Source organism: Ranitomeya imitator, unplaced genomic scaffold (genome assembly GCF_032444005.1).
Source record: "Ranitomeya imitator isolate aRanImi1 unplaced genomic scaffold, aRanImi1.pri SCAFFOLD_1630, whole genome shotgun sequence".
NCBI lineage: Eukaryota > Metazoa > Chordata > Amphibia > Anura > Dendrobatidae > Ranitomeya > Ranitomeya imitator.
The window spans coordinates 79,217-98,812 of record NW_027193998.1 but is presented as its reverse complement, the minus strand read 5'-3'; the positions used below and the strand labels follow the sequence as shown (position 1 = coordinate 98,812).

The window sequence follows — 19,596 nt, the reverse complement described above, 5'->3', positions numbered from 1 at the left end:
CACTTTAGCGACGCTGCAGCGATACCGACAACGATCCGGATCGCTGCAGCGTCGCTGTTTGGTCGCTGGAGAGCTGTCACACAGACAGCTCTCCAGCGACCAACGATCCCGAGGTCCCCAGTAACCAGGGTAAACATCGGGTTACTAAGCGCAGGGCCGCGCTTAGTAACCCGATGTTTACCCTGGTTACCATCGTTAAAGTAAAAAAAACAAACGCTACATACTTACCTACCGCTGTCTGTCCCCGGCGCTGGGCTTCTCTGCTCTGGCTGTGAGCGGCGGGCAGCCGGAAAGCAGAGCGGTGACGTCACCGCTCTGCTTTCCGGCCGCTGTGCTCACAGCCAGAGCAGAGAAGCCCAGCGCCGGGGACAGACAGCGGTAGGTAAGTATGTAGCGTTTGTTTTTTTTACTTTAACGATGGTAACCAGGGTAAACATTGGGTTACTAAGCGCGGCCCTGCGCTTAGTAACCCGATGTTTACCCTGGTTACCAGCGAAGACATCGCTGAATCGGCGTCACACACGCCGATTCAGCGATGTCAGCGGGACCTCAACGATCAAAAAATGGCCCAGGCCATTCCGACACGACCAGCGATCTCACAGCAGGGGCCTGATCGCTGGTACGTGTCACACATAGCGAGATCGCTACTGAGATCGCTGTTGCGTCACAAAACTTGTGACTCAGCATCGATCTCGCTAGCGATCTCGCTATGTGTGACGGGGCCTTATCTCTTGAAGAAAGACACTTCTAGCATAATTAAGATTCAGCTTTTTGGTAACGCCCATACTGTTAGATCAGATGGCTGCCCAGCACCATATAAGTGTAAGGGTACCGTCACACAGTGACATTTTGATCCGTGACGCTCCAGCGTCGTAACAATATCGCTCCAGCGTCGTAGACTGCTGTCACACTTTGCAATGTACGACGCTGGAGCGATAATTTCATGACGTATGTGCGATGTAGAAGCCGTTGGTTACTATGCGCACATCGTATACAATATCGTGCACACCTTTGTTACACCATGCGATCATGCTGCCACAGCGGGACACTAGACGACGAAAGAAAGTTTCAAACGATCTGCTACGACGTACGATTCTCAGCGGGGTCCCTGATCGCAGGAGCGTGTCAGACACAGCGAGATCGCTGGAACGTCACGGATATATCGCTCGAACGTCACAAATCGTGCCGTCGTAGCGATCAAAATGCCACTGTGTGACGGTACCCTAAAGGTACCGTTACACTAAACGACTTACCAATGATCACGACCAGCGATACGACCTGGCCGTGATCGTTGGTAGGTCGTTGTGTGGTCGCTGGGAAGCTGTCACACAGACAGCTCTCTCCAGCGACCAACGATCCGGGGAACGACTTCGGCATAGTTGAAACTGTCTTCAACAATGCTGAAGTCCCCGGGTAACCAGGGTAAACATCGGGTTACTAAGTGCAGGGCCGCACTTAGTAACCCGATATTTACCCTGGTTACCATTATAAAAGTAAAAAAGAAAACAATACATACTCACATTCCGATGTCTGTCACGTCCCCCGCCGTCAGCTTCCCGCACTGACTGTGTCAGCGCCAGCCGTAAAGCAGAGCGGTGACGTCACCGCTGTGCTCTGCTTTACGGCCGGCGCTGACAGTCAGTGCAGGGAAGCTGACGGCGGGGGACGTGACAGACATCGGAATGTGAGTATGTAGTGTTTTTTTTTTTTTTACTTTTACAATGGTAACCAGGGTAAATATCGGGTTACTAAGCGCGGCCCTGCGCTTAGTAACCCGATGTTTACCCTGGTTACAAGTGAACACATCGCTGGATCGGCGTCACACACGCCGATCCAGCGATGACAGCGGGTGATCAGCGACGAAAAAGAGGTCCTGATCATTCCCCAGCGACCAACGATCTCCCAGCAGGGGCCTGATCGTTGGTCGCTGTCACACAACGAGATCGTTAGCGGGATCGTTGCTACGTCACAAAAAGCGTGACGTTGCAACGATATCGTTAATGAAATCGTTATGTGTGAAGGTACCTTAACTCAAAAGGACAGACACCCCAGTTCACCCAACCAACACTAAAAGGCCAGACTGCATAATGCAAAAAAATGGAAAAATGTGGGCTAGAACCCCATGATAAAATGGGGGAGCACAGGTACAAAATACTGATGAAAAACTGGTGCTGGTGAGGCTTTTCTGTCCTTCTAAGTTCAGTAACATGGCTGCCGCTGGATGACATTTATCTCATATATAAAGGACCCCCTAAAATCCCTTGTCGGTGTTTTACTCACTCTGGTGCGACGTGAGGAAATCAGGAGGCTTGTTCCTTTAAAAGTACATGGGGGGTTATTGCTTCATAAACCCCAGAAGCAGAACAGAAAATAAACAGCCTTTACAAGAGGCAAATACAACACAAAATGTCCACAGCAGGACTGGGAGACAGGCTGGGGTAGTGTCCCGTGCCCAGGCTCAGTCTGGAGCCAAACACACAGGAGGCCTTCTCCCTCCCAACACACAGACCATGTGCCAAACAACAGCCTCCATTATGTAGGCTGTAGCCACACCCAGGGGTGAGGATGAGGGTGGCCAGACCCCCATCTCTCATAGCTACCCGCAACCCGGACCCAGGTGCACCAAACAAACCTCTCACTGCTTACATGCACTCGTTACCTCACAGAGAGCAGCCATCTGTGTGACTCTACCTCCCACCGACTGCGCGGCCATTAGCCTCCTTACACCTGATAATCCGCTCATCTACCCAGACCCTTCATCCACTCCTTATTGTCACCCATCCAGCATCAGGAGGTCACAGCAGGTCACTGTGGCCACCGCCACGTCATGATGTTGTCTATAGTTTGTTTTAATTATTTTAGGGAGAAAAAAATTCCGAAATTTGGAAATAAAAAAAAAAATGTGTTTGTTTCCTCATTTTATGAGACCTGTAACTTTATTATTCTACTGTATTACAGCCGTCATCTGCCCTGTATGTAGCGGCACGACTCCTGATCCACACACCCTGACCGTGAGGGAACAGCAGGAGAACAAGGGTATGTGCACACGATGTGGAAAACGCTGCAGGTCCTCAGCAGTTTATAGTACAATGTAAACCTATGGGAAACAAAGAACACTGTGCACATGCTGCGGAAAAAACAGCGCGGAAACGCAGCGGTTTACATTCCGCAGCATGTCACTTCTTTCTGCGGATTCTGCAGCGGTTTTACAGCTGCTCCTATAGAAAACCGCAGTTGTAAAACCGCAGTGAAATCCGCAGGAAAAACCGCGGTAAATCTGCAGCGTTTTTGCCCTGTAGATTTATCAATTCTGCTGCGGAAAAGTCCGCAGAGGTCCATTAGACGTGTGCACATAGCCCAAAGGGGTTAAAGGGAGACATTTTGTGAGGCCTTGTCCACCACCCCAGGTGCAGTGCTGGAGTTACCTAGAAGGCTTGGTTACAGAGCATTGGAGGTATAGTGGTGAGCATAGCTGCCTTGTTGGCGGTATAGTGGTGAGCATAGCTGCCTTGTTGGTGGTATAGTGGTGAGCATAGCTGCCTTGTTGGTGGTATAGTGGGGAGCATAGCTGCCTTGTTGGTGGTATAGTGGGGAGCATAGCTGCCTTGTTGGCAGTATAGTGGTGAGCATAGCTGCCTTGTTGGTGGTATAGTGGTGAGCATAGCTGCCTTGTTGGTGGTATAGTGGTGAGCATAGCTGCCTTGGCGGTATAGTGGTGAGCATAGCTGCCTTGTTGGTGGTATAGTGGGGAGCATAGCTGCCTTGTTGGTGGTATAGTGGGGAGCATAGCTGCCTTGTTGGTGGTGAAGTGGTGAGCATAGCTGCCTTGTTGGCGGTGAAGTGGTGAGCATAGCTGCCTTGTTGGCGGTATAGTGGTGAGCATAGCTGCCTTGTTGGCGGTATAGTGGTGAGCATAGCTGCCTTGTTGGTGGTATAGTGGGGAGCATAGCTGCCTTGTTGGTGGTATAGTGGGGAGCATAGCTGCGTTGTTGGTGGTATAGTGGTGAGCATAGCTGCCTTGTTGGTGGTATAGTGGGGAGCATAGCTGCCTTGTTGGCGGTATAGTGGTGAGCATAGCTGCCTTGTTGGCGGTGAAGTGGTGAGCATAGCTGCCTTGTTGGCGGTATAGTGGGGAGCATAGCTGCCTTGTTGGCGGTATAGTGGGGAGCATAGCTGCCTTGTTGGTGGTATAGTGGGGAGCATAGCTGCCTTGTTGACGGTATAGTGGGGAGCATAGCTGCCTTGTTGGTGGTATAGTGGGGAGCATAGCTGCCTTGTTGGTGGTATAGTGGGGAGCATAGCTGCCTTGTTGGCGGTATAGTGGTGAGCATAGCTGCCTTGTTGGCGGTGAAGTGGTGAGCATAGCTGCCTTGTTGGCGGTGAAGTGGTGAGCATAGCTGCCTTGTTGGCGGTATAGTGGTGAGCATAGCTGCCTTGTTGGCGGTATAGTGGTGAGCATAGCTGCCTTGTTGGCGGTGAAGTGGTGAGCATAGCTGCCTTGTTGGCGGTATAGTGGGGAGCATAGCTGCCTTGTTGGCGGTATAGTGGGGAGCATAGCTGCCTTGTTGGTGGTATAGTGGGGAGCATAGCTGCCTTGTTGACGGTATAGTGGGGAGCATAGCTGCCTTGTTGGTGGTATAGTGGGGAGCATAGCTGCCTTGTTGGCGGTATAGTGGTGAGCATAGCTGCCTTGTTGGCGGTGAAGTGGTGAGCATAGCTGCCTTGTTGGCGGTGAAGTGGTGAGCATAGCTGCCTTGTTGGCGGTATAGTGGTGAGCATAGCTGCCTTGTTGGCGGTATAGTGGTGAGCATAGCTGCCTTGTTGGCGGTGAAGTGGTGAGCATAGCTGCCTTGTTGGCGGTATAGTGGGGAGCATAGCTGCCTTGTTGGCGGTATAGTGGGGAGCATAGCTGCCTTGTTGGTGGTATAGTGGGGAGCATAGCTGCCTTGTTGACGGTATAGTGGGGAGCATAGCTGCCTTGTTGGTGGTATAGTGGGGAGCATAGCTGCCTTGTTGGTGGTATAGTGGGGAGCATAGCTGCCTTGTTGGTGGTATAGTGGGGAGCATAGCTGCCTTGTTGGTGGTATAGTGGGGAGCATAGCTGCCTTGTTGGTGGTATAGTGGGGAGCATAGCTGCCTTGTTGGCGGTATAGTGGGGAGCATAGCTGCCTTGTTGGCGGTATAGTGGGGAGCATAGCTGCCTTGTTGGCGGTATAGTGGGGAGCATAGCTGCCTTGTTGGTGGTATAGTGGGGAGCATAGCTGCCTTGTTGGTGGTATAGTGGGGAGCATAGCTGCCTTGTTGGCGGTATAGTGGGGAGCATAACTGCCTTGTTGGTGGTATAGTGGGGAGCATAGCTGCCTTGTTGGTGGTATAGTGGGGAGCATAGCTGCCTTGTTGGCGGTATAGTGGGGAGCATAGCTGCCTTGTTGGCAGTATAGTGGTGAGCATAGCTGCCTTGTTGGCGGTATAGTGGTGAGCATAGCTGCCTTGTTGGTGGTATAGTGGTGAGCATAGCTGCCTTGTTGGCGGTATAGTGGGGAGCATAGCTGCCTTGTTGGCGGTGAAGTGGTGAGCATAGCTGCCTTGTTGGTGGTATAGTGGTGAGCATAGCTGCGTTGTTGGTGGTATAGTGGTGAGCATAGCTGCCTTGTTGGTATAGTGGTGAGCATAGCTGCCTTGTTGGCGGTGAAGTGGTGAGCATAGCTGCCTTGTTGGCGGTGAAGTGGTGAGCATAGCTGCCTTGTTGGCGGTATAGTGGTGAGCATAGCTGCCTTGTTGGCGGTATAGTGGTGAGCATAGCTGCCTTGTTGGTGGTATAGTGGTGAGCATAGCTGCGTTGTTGGTGGTATAGTGGTGAGCATAGCTGCCTTGTTGGTATAGTGGTGAGCATAGCTGCCTTGTTGGCGGTGAAGTGGTGAGCATAGCTGCCTTGTTGGCGGTGAAGTGGTGAGCATAGCTGCCTTGTTGGCGGTATAGTGGTGAGCATAGCTGCCTTGTTGGCGGTATAGTGGTGAGCATAGCTGCCTTGTTGGCGGTGAAGTGGTGAGCATAGCTGCCTTGTTGGCGGTATAGTGGGGAGCATAGCTGCCTTGTTGGCGGTATAGTGGGGAGCATAGCTGCCTTGTTGGTGGTATAGTGGTAAGCATAGCTGCCTTGTTGGTGGTATAGTGGGGAGCATAGCTGCCTTGTTGGCGGTATAGTGGGGAGCATAGCTGCCTTGTTGGTGGTATAGTGGGGAGCATAGCTGCCTTGTTGGTGGTATAGTGGGGAGCATAGCTGCCTTGTTGGCGGTATAGTGGGGAGCATAGCTGCCTTGTTGGCGGTATAGTGGGGAGCATAGCTGCCTTGTTGGTGGTATAGTGGGGAGCATAGCTGCCTTGTTGGTGGTATAGTAGGGAGCATAGCTGCCTTGTTGGCGGTATAGTGGGGAGCATAGCTGCCTTGTTGGTGGTATAGTGGGGAGCATAGCTGCCTTGTTGGTGGTATAGTGGGGAGCATAGCTGCCTTGTTGGCGGTATAGTGGGGAGCATAGCTGCCTTGTTGGCGGTATAGTGGGGAGCATAACTGCCTTGTTGGTGGTATAGTGGGGAGCATAGCTGCCTTGTTGGCGGTATAGTGGGGAGCATAACTGCCTTGTTGGCGGTATAGTGGGGAGCATAGCTGCCTTGTTGGCAGTATAGTGGTGAGCATAGCTGCCTTGTTGGCAGTATAGTGGTGAGCATAGCTGCCTTGTTGGTGGTATAGTGGTGAGCATAGCTGCCTTGTTGGTGGTATAGTGGTGAGCATAGCTGCCTTGTTGGCGGTATAGTGGGGAGCATAGCTGCCTTGTTGGTGGTATAGTGGTGAGCATAGCTGCCTTGTTGGCGGTATAGTGGGGAGCATAGCTGCCTTGTTGGTGGTATAGTAGTGAGCATAGCTGCCTTGTTGGCGGTATAGTGGGGAGCATAGCTGCCTTGTTGGCGGTATAGTGGTGAGCATAGCTGCCTTGTTGGCGGTATAGTGGGGAGCATAGCTGCCTTGTTGGCGGTATAGTGGTGAGCATAGCTGCCTTGTTGGTGGTATAGTGGGGAGCATAGCTGCCTTGTTGGCGGTATAGTGGTGAGCATAGCTGCCTTGTTGGTGGTATAGTGGTGAGCATAGCTGCCTTGTTGGCGGTATAGTGGGGAGCATAGCTGCCTTGTTGGTGGTATAGTAGTGAGCATAGCTGCCTTGTTGGCGGTATAGTGGGGAGCATAGCTGCCTTGTTGGCGGTATAGTGGTGAGCATAGCTGCCTTGTTGGCGGTATAGTGGGGAGCATAGCTGCCTTGTTGGCGGTATAGTGGTGAGCATAGCTGCCTTGTTGGTGGTATAGTGGGGAGCATAGCTGCCTTGTTGGCGGTATAGTGGTGAGCATAGCTGCCTTGTTGGTGGTATAGTGGTGAGCATAGCTGCCTTGTTGGCGGTATAGTGGGGAGCATAGCTGCCTTGTTGGCGGTATAGTGGTGAGCATAGCTGCCTTGTTGGTGGTATAGTGGTGCACATAGCTGCCTTGTTGGCAGTATAGTGGTGAGCATAGCTGCCTTGTTGGCGGTATAGTGGTGAGCATAGCTGCCTTGTTGGCGGTATAGTGGTGAGCATAGCTGCCTTGTTGGCGGTATAGTGGTGAGTGGAGCGCCCCCAAGGGCTGTGGGGTACTCAGATCCGAGCCCTTTTGTTCTCAGTGGGGATGTCACAGTGGCTGACCCGGTCCGTGGCCCTCGGGAGGTCCGTAGATGAAAAGGGGGGGAAAGGTCTTTAAAGGGATAATGTTCGTGATGCCACCTGTGGTATTCGGTCAGGGTGACCGACGCTGCTTAGGGGTCCGCTGGGGTGATGGAATGGCAGCTAGATGGTATACCTTTCCACAGGTGAAGTGTGTCCCCAGGACTTCCCAGAGTGTAGATGGTAGATGGTGGCTGATGTAAGGCGCAGAGAATAACGAGGACACAAGGTTGCAGTCTCTTTACCTTTACTGAAGGCTTCAACATCCACAGTCCAGGGTAGGGACCACAGGGTAGGCAGAGTCCGGCCGGTCTGAAGGCAAATCCAGAGTCCCCTTATCCAGGTGGAATTCAGTAGCCTTCCTATAGCGCCTGTGTGTTGTAGCACCTCCCTGCTGAGCAACTCGGTAAGGTCCTCACAACTGTTGCAGATGTTCTAGATGTTATTTCTTCCTCTCTGTCCCCCAGATGGTATGGATAGGACAACCCATATGACTGATGGCCTGAGGCTTGTTTATAGGGATCCTAGAGGCGCCCCAACCCCCACAGTTGCCACCGTGCCTCCTAGGTATATGGTCGGGCAGCCAACTTGGAATTGACTGTCCTCCCAGTCTCTGAAGTAAAGCATAGAGTCTATTACTCCCTCGGTGTTCTGGCTACCGGCTCTGTGCTTCTGTGCTCCAGAAATAGGCAGCCTTTTACAGGGCAGAACTTCTGGTTTTCTTCTCCTTTCGCTATGACTTAGTTTCTCACTCTCTACAATACAATTCTCTTTGTATCCTTTCTTAGGATACTGCCGCACATGGGGCAGGCGCAGCTCCGTGCCTTTCTGTCTAGGCCTCTGAGAGGATCCCATCCCTGTCTGGGGCCCTCTGTCTGCAGCTTTGTGGTGTTCCTCCTTTCCTGCTGTCTGCCTGACAGGAACTGACTGGGTGAAGCCCAGGCAGCGACTGACTAACTTTCTATCCAACCCACCAGTTTTACCCTAATGTGAGGAGTGCCCTAGTAGATAGGAGCAAGGCTCCCCCTGGTGGACTGGAGTGTGAAGTGTAGTGTATGGTTTGTGATACCTGGCAGGGTGGACTCCTTTAGTGCCATCAGACGTAATATCACTCCCCCTAGTGGAATAATAACATTACCGCAACGACCAGGACTCTGGGGCGCTGCATGAGCATAGCTGCCTTGTTGGCGGTCTCCATGTGGTGCTTTGATTAGGTATTCATAATGCAGACTGTTGTCCCCAGGTTGTCCCCGGCTGGGTCATTGGCCCGTCCACAGCTCCCTGATTTACGCTCCTCATCATTTCGGGTGGTCTCCTCCAGCATGGGGCTGGACCTAGTTGGACCCTAGTCAGCCCTATTGGTAACCACAAACTAATATATCCCACTTTTAGGCTGGAGTCACACTCGGCGTAGGACAATACGGTCCGTATATTACGGCCGTAATACGCAGAAAAGTCCCCAAAATAGTGGTCCGTAGCTCCTCCGTAGGCAGGGTGTGTCAGCGTATTTTGCGCATGGCATCCTCCGTATGTAATCCGTATGGCATCCGTACTGCGTGTTTTTCTCGCAGGCTTGCAAAGCCAACATACGGCTATACAAGGGATCCATGGGTTAAAAAAAAATATATATATATATACTGTCTCTATATATATATATATATATATATATATATATATATGTGTGTGTCATTAGACACATATATGTATATATATTATTACTTCATACAGCGCTAGATAGCTTTAAAGCCGGTAATTCAATTACCGGGTTTTGCTTTCTCCTTCCTAAACCCGACATGATATGTGACATGATTACATACAATAAACCATCTCATATCACCATTTTTCTTGCATATTCCACACTACTAATGTTAGTAGTGTGTATATGCAAAATTTGGCCGTTCTATCTACTAAATTAAAGGGTTAATTGGCGGAAAAAAATGGCGTGGGCTCCCGCACAATTTTCTCTGCCAGAGTGTTAAAGCCAGTGACTGAGATCAGATATTAATAGCCTGGAGAGGGTCCACGGTTATTGGCCCCCCCGGCTAAAAACACCTGCCCCCAGCCACCCCAGAAAAGGCACATCTAGAAGATGTGCCTATTCTGGCACTTGGCCACTCTCTTCCCATTCCCGTGTAGTGGTGGGATATGGGGTAATGAAGGGTTAATGCCACCTTGCTATTGTAAGGTGACATTAAGCCAAATTAATAATGGAGAGGCGTCAATTATGACACCTATCCATTATTAATCCAATACTAGTAAAGGGTTAAAAAAACACAAACACATTATTAAAAATTATTTTAATGAAATAAACACAAAGGTTTTTGCAATATTTTATTCAACGCCCAATCCAGTCACTGAAGACCCTCGATCTGTAACAAAAAAAATAAATAAACCAACAATATACATACCTTCCGAAGATCTGTAATGTCCAGCGATGTAAATCCATCTGAAGGGGTTAAAATATTTTGCAGCCACGAGCTTTGCTAATGCAGCGTTGTTCCTGTCTGCAAAACCCCGGGGAATGAAGGTAAAGTAGGTCAATGACCTATATTTACCTTCATTTGCGGTGAGGCGCCCTCTGCTGGTTGTCCCTAGATCGTGGGAACTTTCCTAGAAAGCTCCCAGGCTCGAGTTCATATGAGGACAACCAGCAGAGGGCGCCTCACCGCAAATGAAGGTAAATATAGGTCATTGACCTACTTTACCTTCATTCCCCGGGGTTTTGCAGCCACGAACAATGTTGCATTAGCAAAGCTCGTGGCTGCAAAATATTTTAACCCCTTCAGATGGATTTACATCGTTGGACATTACAGATCTTCGGAAGGTAAGGATATTGTTGGTTTATTTTTATTTTTTTTTGTTACAGAACGAGGGTCTTCAGTGACTGGATTGGGCGTTGAATAAAATATTACAACAACCTTTGTGTTTATTTCATTAAAATAATTTTTAATAATGTGTTTTTTTTAACCCTTTACTAGTATTGGATTAATAATGGATAGGTGTCATAATTGACGCCTCTCCATTATTAATTTGGCTTAATGTCACCTTACAATAGCAAGGTGGCATTAACCCTTCATTACCCCATATCCCACCGCTACACGGGAATGGGAAGAGAGTGGCCAAGTGCCAGAATAGGCGCATCTTCCAGATGTGCCTTTTCTGGGGTGGCTGGGGGCAGATGTTTTTAGCCGGGGGGGAGGGGGGGGCAATAACCGTGGACCCTCTCCAGGTTATTAATATCTGCCCTCAGTCACTGGCTTTACTACTCTGGCGGAGAAAATTGCGCGGGAGCCCACGCCAATTTTTTCCGCCAATTAACCCTTTAATTTAGTAGATAGAACAGCCAAATTTTGCATATACACACTACTAACATTAGTAGTGTGGAATATGCAAAAAAAAATGGGGATATGAGATGGTTTACTGTATGTAATCATGTCACATATCATGTCGGGTTTAGGAAGGAGAAAGAAAAAGCCGGTAATTGAATTACCGGCTTTAAAGCTATCTCGCGCTGTATGAAGCAACAATATATATACATATATGTGTCTCACTGACATATATATATATATATACCTATTCTATGTGTACACATTTATTCTACCTATTCTACCGTAAGCTGTCAGTGTGATTTTACTGTACACCGCACTGAATTACCGGCTTTTCTCTCTAACAGCGCTGCGTATTTCTCGCAAGTCACACTGCTGGTCCGTGTGTCATCTGTATTTTTGGGGCTTCCATAGACTTTCATTGGCGTTTTTTTTGTGCAATACGGTGACAAACGCAGCATGCTGCGATTTTCTACGGCCGTAGAAGCCAGTATAATACTGATCAGTAAAATACGGCAGATAGGAGCAGGGGCATAGAGAATAATTGTGCCGTTTGTTTGGCGAGTTTTACGGACGTATTTTCTGCGCTCTTACGTCCGTAAAACTCGCTAGTGTGACTCCAGCCTTAGAGTTACATATAAAGGGGGGATGGAAGCCAACAAGTAACAATGGTTACAATTGACAGGATTGATTTTACGCTGATTATTGAAATGAGCGGCCACAGTCGATGATTCAGGATATTAAGCTAGAATAATATAGTAGAAGCGGGGGCGCCACCTGCGTATTTAGGGTGCCAACCTCAGCGGCTAGGTAAGGCACAGTCCCCCACCTGAGAGCGCAGGATAAATGTGAGCCGAGCCTTTTTCTGATTTTTGGGAAGCAGAATGAACAAATAGACAGCAGTACAAGAATAGTTCTTATTTTTATTTTTGCGCGGTACACCGGGTGGTATAAGTGATGAGGCGGATTTATTCTTCGGGTCAGTGCGATTACAGAGATACTAGATTTATATAAAAAAGGTTTTTTTGCTATCACACAATAAAAATGCTTTTTTATAAAAAGTAGTTTTTTATCGTCATATTCTGAGAGCTGTAACTTTTTTATTTTTTGGTGGTGCTTATTTTTGTGGGACGAGTTGCAGATTTTCGTGGTACCATTTGGGGTACATAATATTTTTTTATGGCTTTTTATTCAGATTTTTCAGACACAGAATGAACAAAAAACTCAGCAATTTAGTTATTGTTTTTATTTTCATTTTTTTGCGCCATTCATCGTGCGGTAAAACTGACAAGACTGATTTGTTTCTCGGGTCGGTACGATTACAGCGATACCAGAGCTACATTGATTTTTAAGCTTTGCTCTTTTTACACACTAAAAACAAAATTTTAGCAAAATGGCCCGGAGTGTGTATGTGTTGCATGTTTGTGATACCTGGATGTAGCTATCCTTTCTTGCCTCTAAGAGGAAAGCAATGCCACTGTGACGACCAGGACCCTGGGGCTCCACAGTTAGTAAAGCGTTCTTTTGACCCCCTTCTAATAACTCAAATACTGCTGACGTGATTGACAGCAATATTTAAGGGGTTAATCGGCCCCAATCGGTGGCAAAACCGGCCAGGCCGATACAGGAGGGTGTCAGCTGTCATGGCGGTGCTGTCATCATTTACCTCAGCAATGTTAAAAGGTGGCACTGAGGAATAAGGCCCCTTAATGACTGCCGTTAAAAAGGAGTATTGGCGGTCGTTGAGGGGTTAAAGAAAAAATACAGAAAACAAAGAAAATCTTTACCAGGAGATGAAACCTGTGATGAGCACAATGACATTTGATGTGTCCTCCGAGGCTGACAGCAGGGTTTTATGTTAAAGGAATAAAACAAATTCTGCATTGGCCAGGAATAGAACCCCGGTCAACTGCTTGGAAGGCAGCTATGCTCACCACTATACCACCAACGCTGAGATACTGGTGCTCATCTCCAGGTCTCCCACAATCAATCTCTTTTCCTGGAATGTTGTCCTACGGCAAGCAAATCCTCTCTTCGGAGAAGAAGAGGACTAGAACACTAGTGCCACCGATAGGAGGTAGCGAGTCTAGAAGTCAATACCGACTCTCCAACAAGTCTTGCCACATGACTTAGGATAAAGTCCAAAACAAGAATCTGAGTTTGCAGACACTGTGTTTCAGTGTGGTGCAACTCAGTGCGAAGTGCGAGATCTGGTATGGCTGGATGAAAGGCGTCTGACCGGGATCCAAGGGGCAATGTTTTTCTTTGCGGAGGTTGACATGTCAAGCCTGATATGCCGAGGTGAGGAGACTTTAAACTGCAATGCTCTTCTGGGCAATACGCAAATCGTCTCTTCGGAGAGTAAGAGGACTAGAACTCGAGTGCCCACTATTGGAAATATTAAAAGTCAGTATCGACCACAGTATGTCAGTCATGGAGCGTTGCATGATAGCGGCGTGCACTCTGCATCAATCAGTGACTGTCCGCGGATGGCTGCCAGTGAGCGACTGCAGGGAGCAGATATCTCTGCGTTTTCTCCCTTTGTCTTCCAGTTTGGCTCCTGCAGACGATCACTGAGGAGATTTACTGCAGATTTGATTTGCATTATGGCTGCTGATGATAAAACAATTTTTTGTGTTCCTTGTAAAGGTTTTATTAGGTTACAGTCATGGCCAAACGTTTTAGAACAAGTTCTGTTTTTTACATTTTCTCTCTTCAGTGTTTTTTTCGCTCTTTTAGCTGCTGTTTCTCTGGTTACTGATATACAATTATAAATATTTCAGAAGTGTTTACACTTTTATGATGAATCCATGAAGTTTCTGTGGCACCTCAATATTCCCGGCATTGCCCCTCATTCTCCAGATTTCTGCCCTTTACCCCGGCAGCTGAATATCAGCTTCTGGGCGAATCCTTAGCTCCGAGTTTATCAAAATTTCTTGGTTTCTGGTTTGTTGGTTTTGGAGGACTGACCGCAGGTTCTCAATGAGATGAGATCTGTGGCGTTTCATGTCCATGGACCAAAATGTCAAAATTTTGTTCACTGAGCCACTTAGTCATCACTTCCACAATGTTGGAAAATCATCATCACCGCATAGGGCCTAGGTGATGGAAGAAGACGCACTTTGAGGAGGTTAAGATCCCATGCTTTTTTATGGCCATGATTGTACGCAAAACTCAAGGGGTTTCATCAGAGAAAACACCTGGAGGAAGTTCAGAGAACAGATTGCAGAGGACATTAAAGCCTCATCCAGGTCAGGCAGCGATTCCTCCACCTATTCAAAAATAATATCCCGAAACAAATAAAAAAACCCAAAGAAACAATCGCAGAATCCCAGAAGGGTCTGTAGTCTCAGATGTCTCCAGTGTAAAGTATCTCATTGGTGGCGGCAGGATCTCACGTGGAGGATCGATGTCTTCTCCTCTGAGCACATTATGGGGTTGGTCAGTGAGTCGGTGACCGTAATGTAACCTCACACCTCAGTGTAGTGAGTGATATGTCTGCAGGTAATAAGGGAGTGTCCTCACAAGATGGAAGATAAACCAGCTGTAGTCGTGGCCGAGTGGTTAAGGCGATGGACTTGAAATCCATTGGGGTCTCCCCGCGCAGGTTCGAATCCTGCCGACTACGTGGAAGGTTTTTTGTGGTAGAATGATGTGAGGAGTAGGGTTGAGCGACCTTGACCTTTTTAGAGTCGAGCCGTGTTTCGCGAAACCCGACTATTTTAGAAGTCGAGTCGAGTGGAATCGGCCGATTATCGCGAAAAGTCGGGTATCGCCCGAAACACGAAACCCAATGCAAGTCAATGGGGGAGCATAGTCGGCAGTGAGTGGAGGCCAGGAAAACACCTACACTGCCCATTTTAATGGAAAAACATCCATTCTTGTTAAAGAAGCTTGTCAATCGTAATTTACCTTATAATAATTGGAAGGCATTTGAAATTGGGGGTCATTTGGCTAAAGTTGTGGGGGGTAGGGCTGGTTCAAGTAATTAGTGGGCCCAGTAAATCTGGACCACGTCACGGCAGTGGAGCAGGGAGAGGTAAGTATTTCAACTTTGCAAGTGCTGTGATCCTGAGCAAGCAGGGGGGGCCCACTCGTTGGCATTGGCACTGGCACAGGGCCCCTCAAAGTACAGCGGTGTGTTTGCACGGCGGGGGCGCCTCCCACCGGCAGCAACACTTTTGCGTACTATGAGGGGCCCTGTGCCAGTGACGTCGCCAACTAGTATTCCTCCCCCCACCTGATGAAGGAACCTGCACTTTCATCTGCACCTTCCTCTTTGTCCCCGTGTAAGGTGGTATGGTATGCGGGAAGAGGAACCTGACTTTCAGCAGGGTCACAATCTTGCTGTGTAGCGTGCACGGGGAATTTTGCGTTATGGGTCAATGTACCAGCAGACTCATCTATCACTGGCTGGGCAATGGGCAGGATGAGGGGGAAACACAGATATAGGCCCAAAGAATAAAGTGGGCTAAATGCAGTTCAAAATTGATAACACAGGACTAACCAGGGGGCATTGCAGTGGAGGACAACTGGAATGAGAGGCTGACACAGAGAGTAGGCCCAAATCAGTAAGTAGTCGAAATGCAGTTCAAAATTGGCAACCGTAGTAAACAGGCGGCACAGCTTTGTTCAGTGGAGGAGAACAGCAAGGAGTGGCAGACACCGATAGTAGGCCCCAAACCAACTAGTACGCCAAATGCAGTTGTTCCATTTAACTACAATTTAATGAGAGCCTGAAGATAGAAGTTCAGGAAAGGCAACCTGGAGAACACCTTGGAGTGTAACACACCATCTCTCTACACCCCATACCCAATTTGTAGGCCTAATGCAGCGTAGTTTCCAACAACTACTAAACGAGAGCATGAAGATCGAAGCTCAGAAAAAGCAACCTGGAGAACACCTTGGAGTGTAACACACCATCTCTCTACACCCCATACCCAATTTGTAGGCCTAATGCAGCGTAGTTTCCAACAACTACTAAACGAGAGCATGAAGATCGAAGCAATGGAGAGGAAACCTGGGGAACACCTTGGAGTGTAACACACCATCTCTCTACACCCCATACCCAATTTGTAGGCCTAATGCAGCGTAGTTTCCAACAACTACTAAACGAGAGCATGAAGATTGAAGCAATGGAGAGGAAACCTGGGGAACACCTTGGAGTGGAACACACCATCTCTCTACACCCCATACCCAATTTGTAGGCCTAATGCAGCGTAGTTTCCAACAACTACTAAACGCGAGCATGAAGATTGAAGCAATGGAGAGGAAACCTGGGGAACACCTTGGAGTGGAACACACCATCTCTCTACACCCCATACCCAATTTGTAGGCCTAATGCAGTGTAGTTTCCAACAACTACTAAACGAGAGCATGAAGATCGAAGCAATGGAGAGGAAACCTGGGGAACACCTTGGAGTGTAACACACCATCTCTCTACACCCCATACCCAATTTGTAGGCCTAATGCAGTGTAGTTTTCTACAACTACTAAACGAGAGTCGGAAGACCGAAGCAATGTGGACGAAACCTGGGGAACACCTTGGAGTGTAACACACCATCTCTCTACACCCCATACCCAATTTGTAGGCATAATGCAGCGTAGTTTCCAACAACTACTAAACGCGAGCATGAAGATTGAAGCAATGGAGAGGAAACCTGGGGAACACCTTGGAGTGTAACACACCATCTCTCTACACCTCATACCCAATTTGTAGGCCTAATGCAGCTTGGTTTCCAACAACTACTAAACGAGAGCATGAAGATCGAAGCAATGGAGAGGAAACCTGGGGAACACCTTGGAGTGGAACACACCATCTCTTCACACCCCATACCCAATTTGTAGGCCTAATGCAGCGTAGTTTCCATCAACTACTAAACGAGAGCATGAAGATCGAAGCTCAGGAAAGTCAACCTGGAGAACACCTTGGAGTGGAACACACCATCTCTCTACACCCCATACCCAATTTGTAGGCCTAATGCAGCGTAGTTTCCAACAACTACTAAACGCGAGCATGAAGATTGAAGCAATGGAGAGGAAACCTGGGGAACACCTTGGAGTGGAACACACCATCTCTCTACACCCCATACCCAATTTGTAGGCCTAATGCAGCGTAGTTTCCATCAACTACTAAACGAGAGCATGAAGATCGAAGCTCAGGAAAGGCAACCTGGAGAACACCTTGGAGTGGAACACACCATCTCTCTACACCCCATACCCAATTTGTAGGCCTAATGCAGCGTAGTTTCCAACAACTACTAAACGCGAGCATGAAGATTGAAGCAATGGAGAGGAAACCTGGGGAACACCTTGGAGTGTAACACACCATCTCTCTACACCCCATACCCAATTTGTAGGCCTAATGCAGCGTAGTTTCCAACAACTACTAAACGAGAGCATGAAGATCGAAGCAATGGAGAGGAAACCAGGGGAACACCTTGGAGTGGAACACACCATCTCTTCACACCCCATACCCAATTTGTAGGCCTAATGCAGCGTAGTTTCCATCAACTACTAAACGAGAGCATGAAGATCGAAGCAATGGAGAGGAAACCAGGGGAACACCTTGGAGTGTAACACACCATCTCTCTACACCCCATACCCAATTTGTAGGCCTAATGCAGCGTAGTTTCCAACAACTACTAAACGAGAGCATGAAGATTGAAGCAATGGAGAGGAAACCTGGGGAACACCTTGGAGTGGAACACACCATCTCTTCACACCCCATACCCAATTTGTAGGCCTAATGCAGCATAGTTTCCAACAACTACTAAACGAGAGCATGAAGATTGAAGCAATGGAGAGGAAACCTGGGGAACACCTTGGAGTGGAACACACCATCTCTCTACACCCCATACCCAATTTGTAGGCCTAATGCAGCGTAGTTTCCAACAACTACTAAACGAGAGCATGAAGATTGAAGCAATGGAGAGGAAACCTGGGGAACACCTTGGAGTGGAACACACCATCTCTTCACACCCCATACCCAATTTGTAGGCCTAATGCAGCATAGTTTCCAACAACTACTAAACGAGAGCATGAAGATTGAAGCAATGGAGAGGAAACCTGGGGAACACCTTGGAGTGGAACACACCATCTCTCTACACCCCATACCCAATTTGTAGGCCTAATGCAGCGTAGTTTCCAACAACTACTAAACGAGAGCATGAAGATTGAAGCAATGGAGAGGAAACCTGGGGAACACCTTGGAGTGGAACACACCATCTCTTCACACCCCATACCCAATTTGTAGGCCTAATGCAGCATAGTTTCCAACAACTACTAAACGAGAGCATGAAGATTGAAGCAATGGAGAGGAAACCTGGGGAACACCTTGGAGTGGAACACACCATCTCTCTACACCCCATACCCAATTTGTAGGCCTAATGCAGCGTAGTTTCCAACAACTACTAAACGCGAGCATGAAGATTGAAGCAATGGAGAGGAAACCTGGGGAACACCTTGGAGTGGAACACACCATCTCTCTACACCCCATACCCAATTTGTAGGCCTAATGCAGCGTAGTTTCCAACAACTACTAAACGAGAGCATGAAGATTGAAGCAATGGAGAGGAAACCAGGGGAACACCTTGGAGTGTAACACACCATCTCTCTACACCCCATACCCAATTTGTAGGCCTAATGCAGCGTAGTTTCCATCAACTACTAAACGAGAGCATGAAGATTGAAGCAATGGAGAGGAAACCTGGGGAACACCTTGGAGTGGAACACACCATCTCTTCACACCCCATACCCAATTTGCAGGCCTAATGCAGCGTAGTTTCCAACAACTACTAAACGAGAGCATGAAGATTGAAGCAATGGAGAGGAAACCTGGGGAACACCTTGGAGTGGAACACACCATCTCTCTACACCCCATACCCAATTTGTAGGCCTAATGCAGCGTAGTTTCCAACAACTACTAAACGCGAGCATGAAGATTGAAGCAATGGAGAGGAAACCTGGGGAACACCTTGGAGTGGAACACACCATCTCTCTACACCCCATACCCAATTTGTAGGCCTAATGCAGTGTAGTTTCCAACAACTACTAAACGAGAGCATTAAGATCGAAGCAATTGCGAGGAAACCTGGTGCACACCTTGGGGAGGCAGACACCGTTAGTAGGCCCTACCAAAGATGTACCCCCAATGCAGTTTTAAGATTCCTAGAGGCTGAAAACAAGACTATTGACGCTCAGCTTTTTTCAAAGGAACACAGCTGAATTGAGTGGCGCAGACAGACACAGGTAGTAGGACTCAAACCAAAAATGTGGCTCACTGCAGCAGAAAAAAGTTACAGGGGTACACAGGCAGCATTGCTCTGGGCAGTGGAGGACAATTTCAATAGTGAACCGCAGACAGACTTTGTACGCCTACTATTAAAAAAAGGATGCTCTATGCAATTATAAATAGGTTCCAGGGGTCCACGGGCAGCAGTGGTGTGGTCAGTGGACGAGTATTGGAAGGAGGGACCGCAGACAGGCGTAGTAGGCCTAACATAACAAAATTAGGCTGTAGACACT

The 19,596-nt window shown here is 48.3% G+C and overlaps 1 non-coding gene across 1 annotated transcript; it reads left to right on the top strand.

The window, feature by feature from the left end:
• Window positions 1-14,616: 14,616 nt before the first annotated feature.
• On the top strand, window positions 14,617-14,698 carry TRNAS-UGA (transfer RNA serine (anticodon UGA)). Its single transcript has one exon. It is a non-coding gene; the product is annotated as a tRNA-Ser (tRNA).
• Window positions 14,699-19,596: the final 4,898 nt, after the last annotated feature.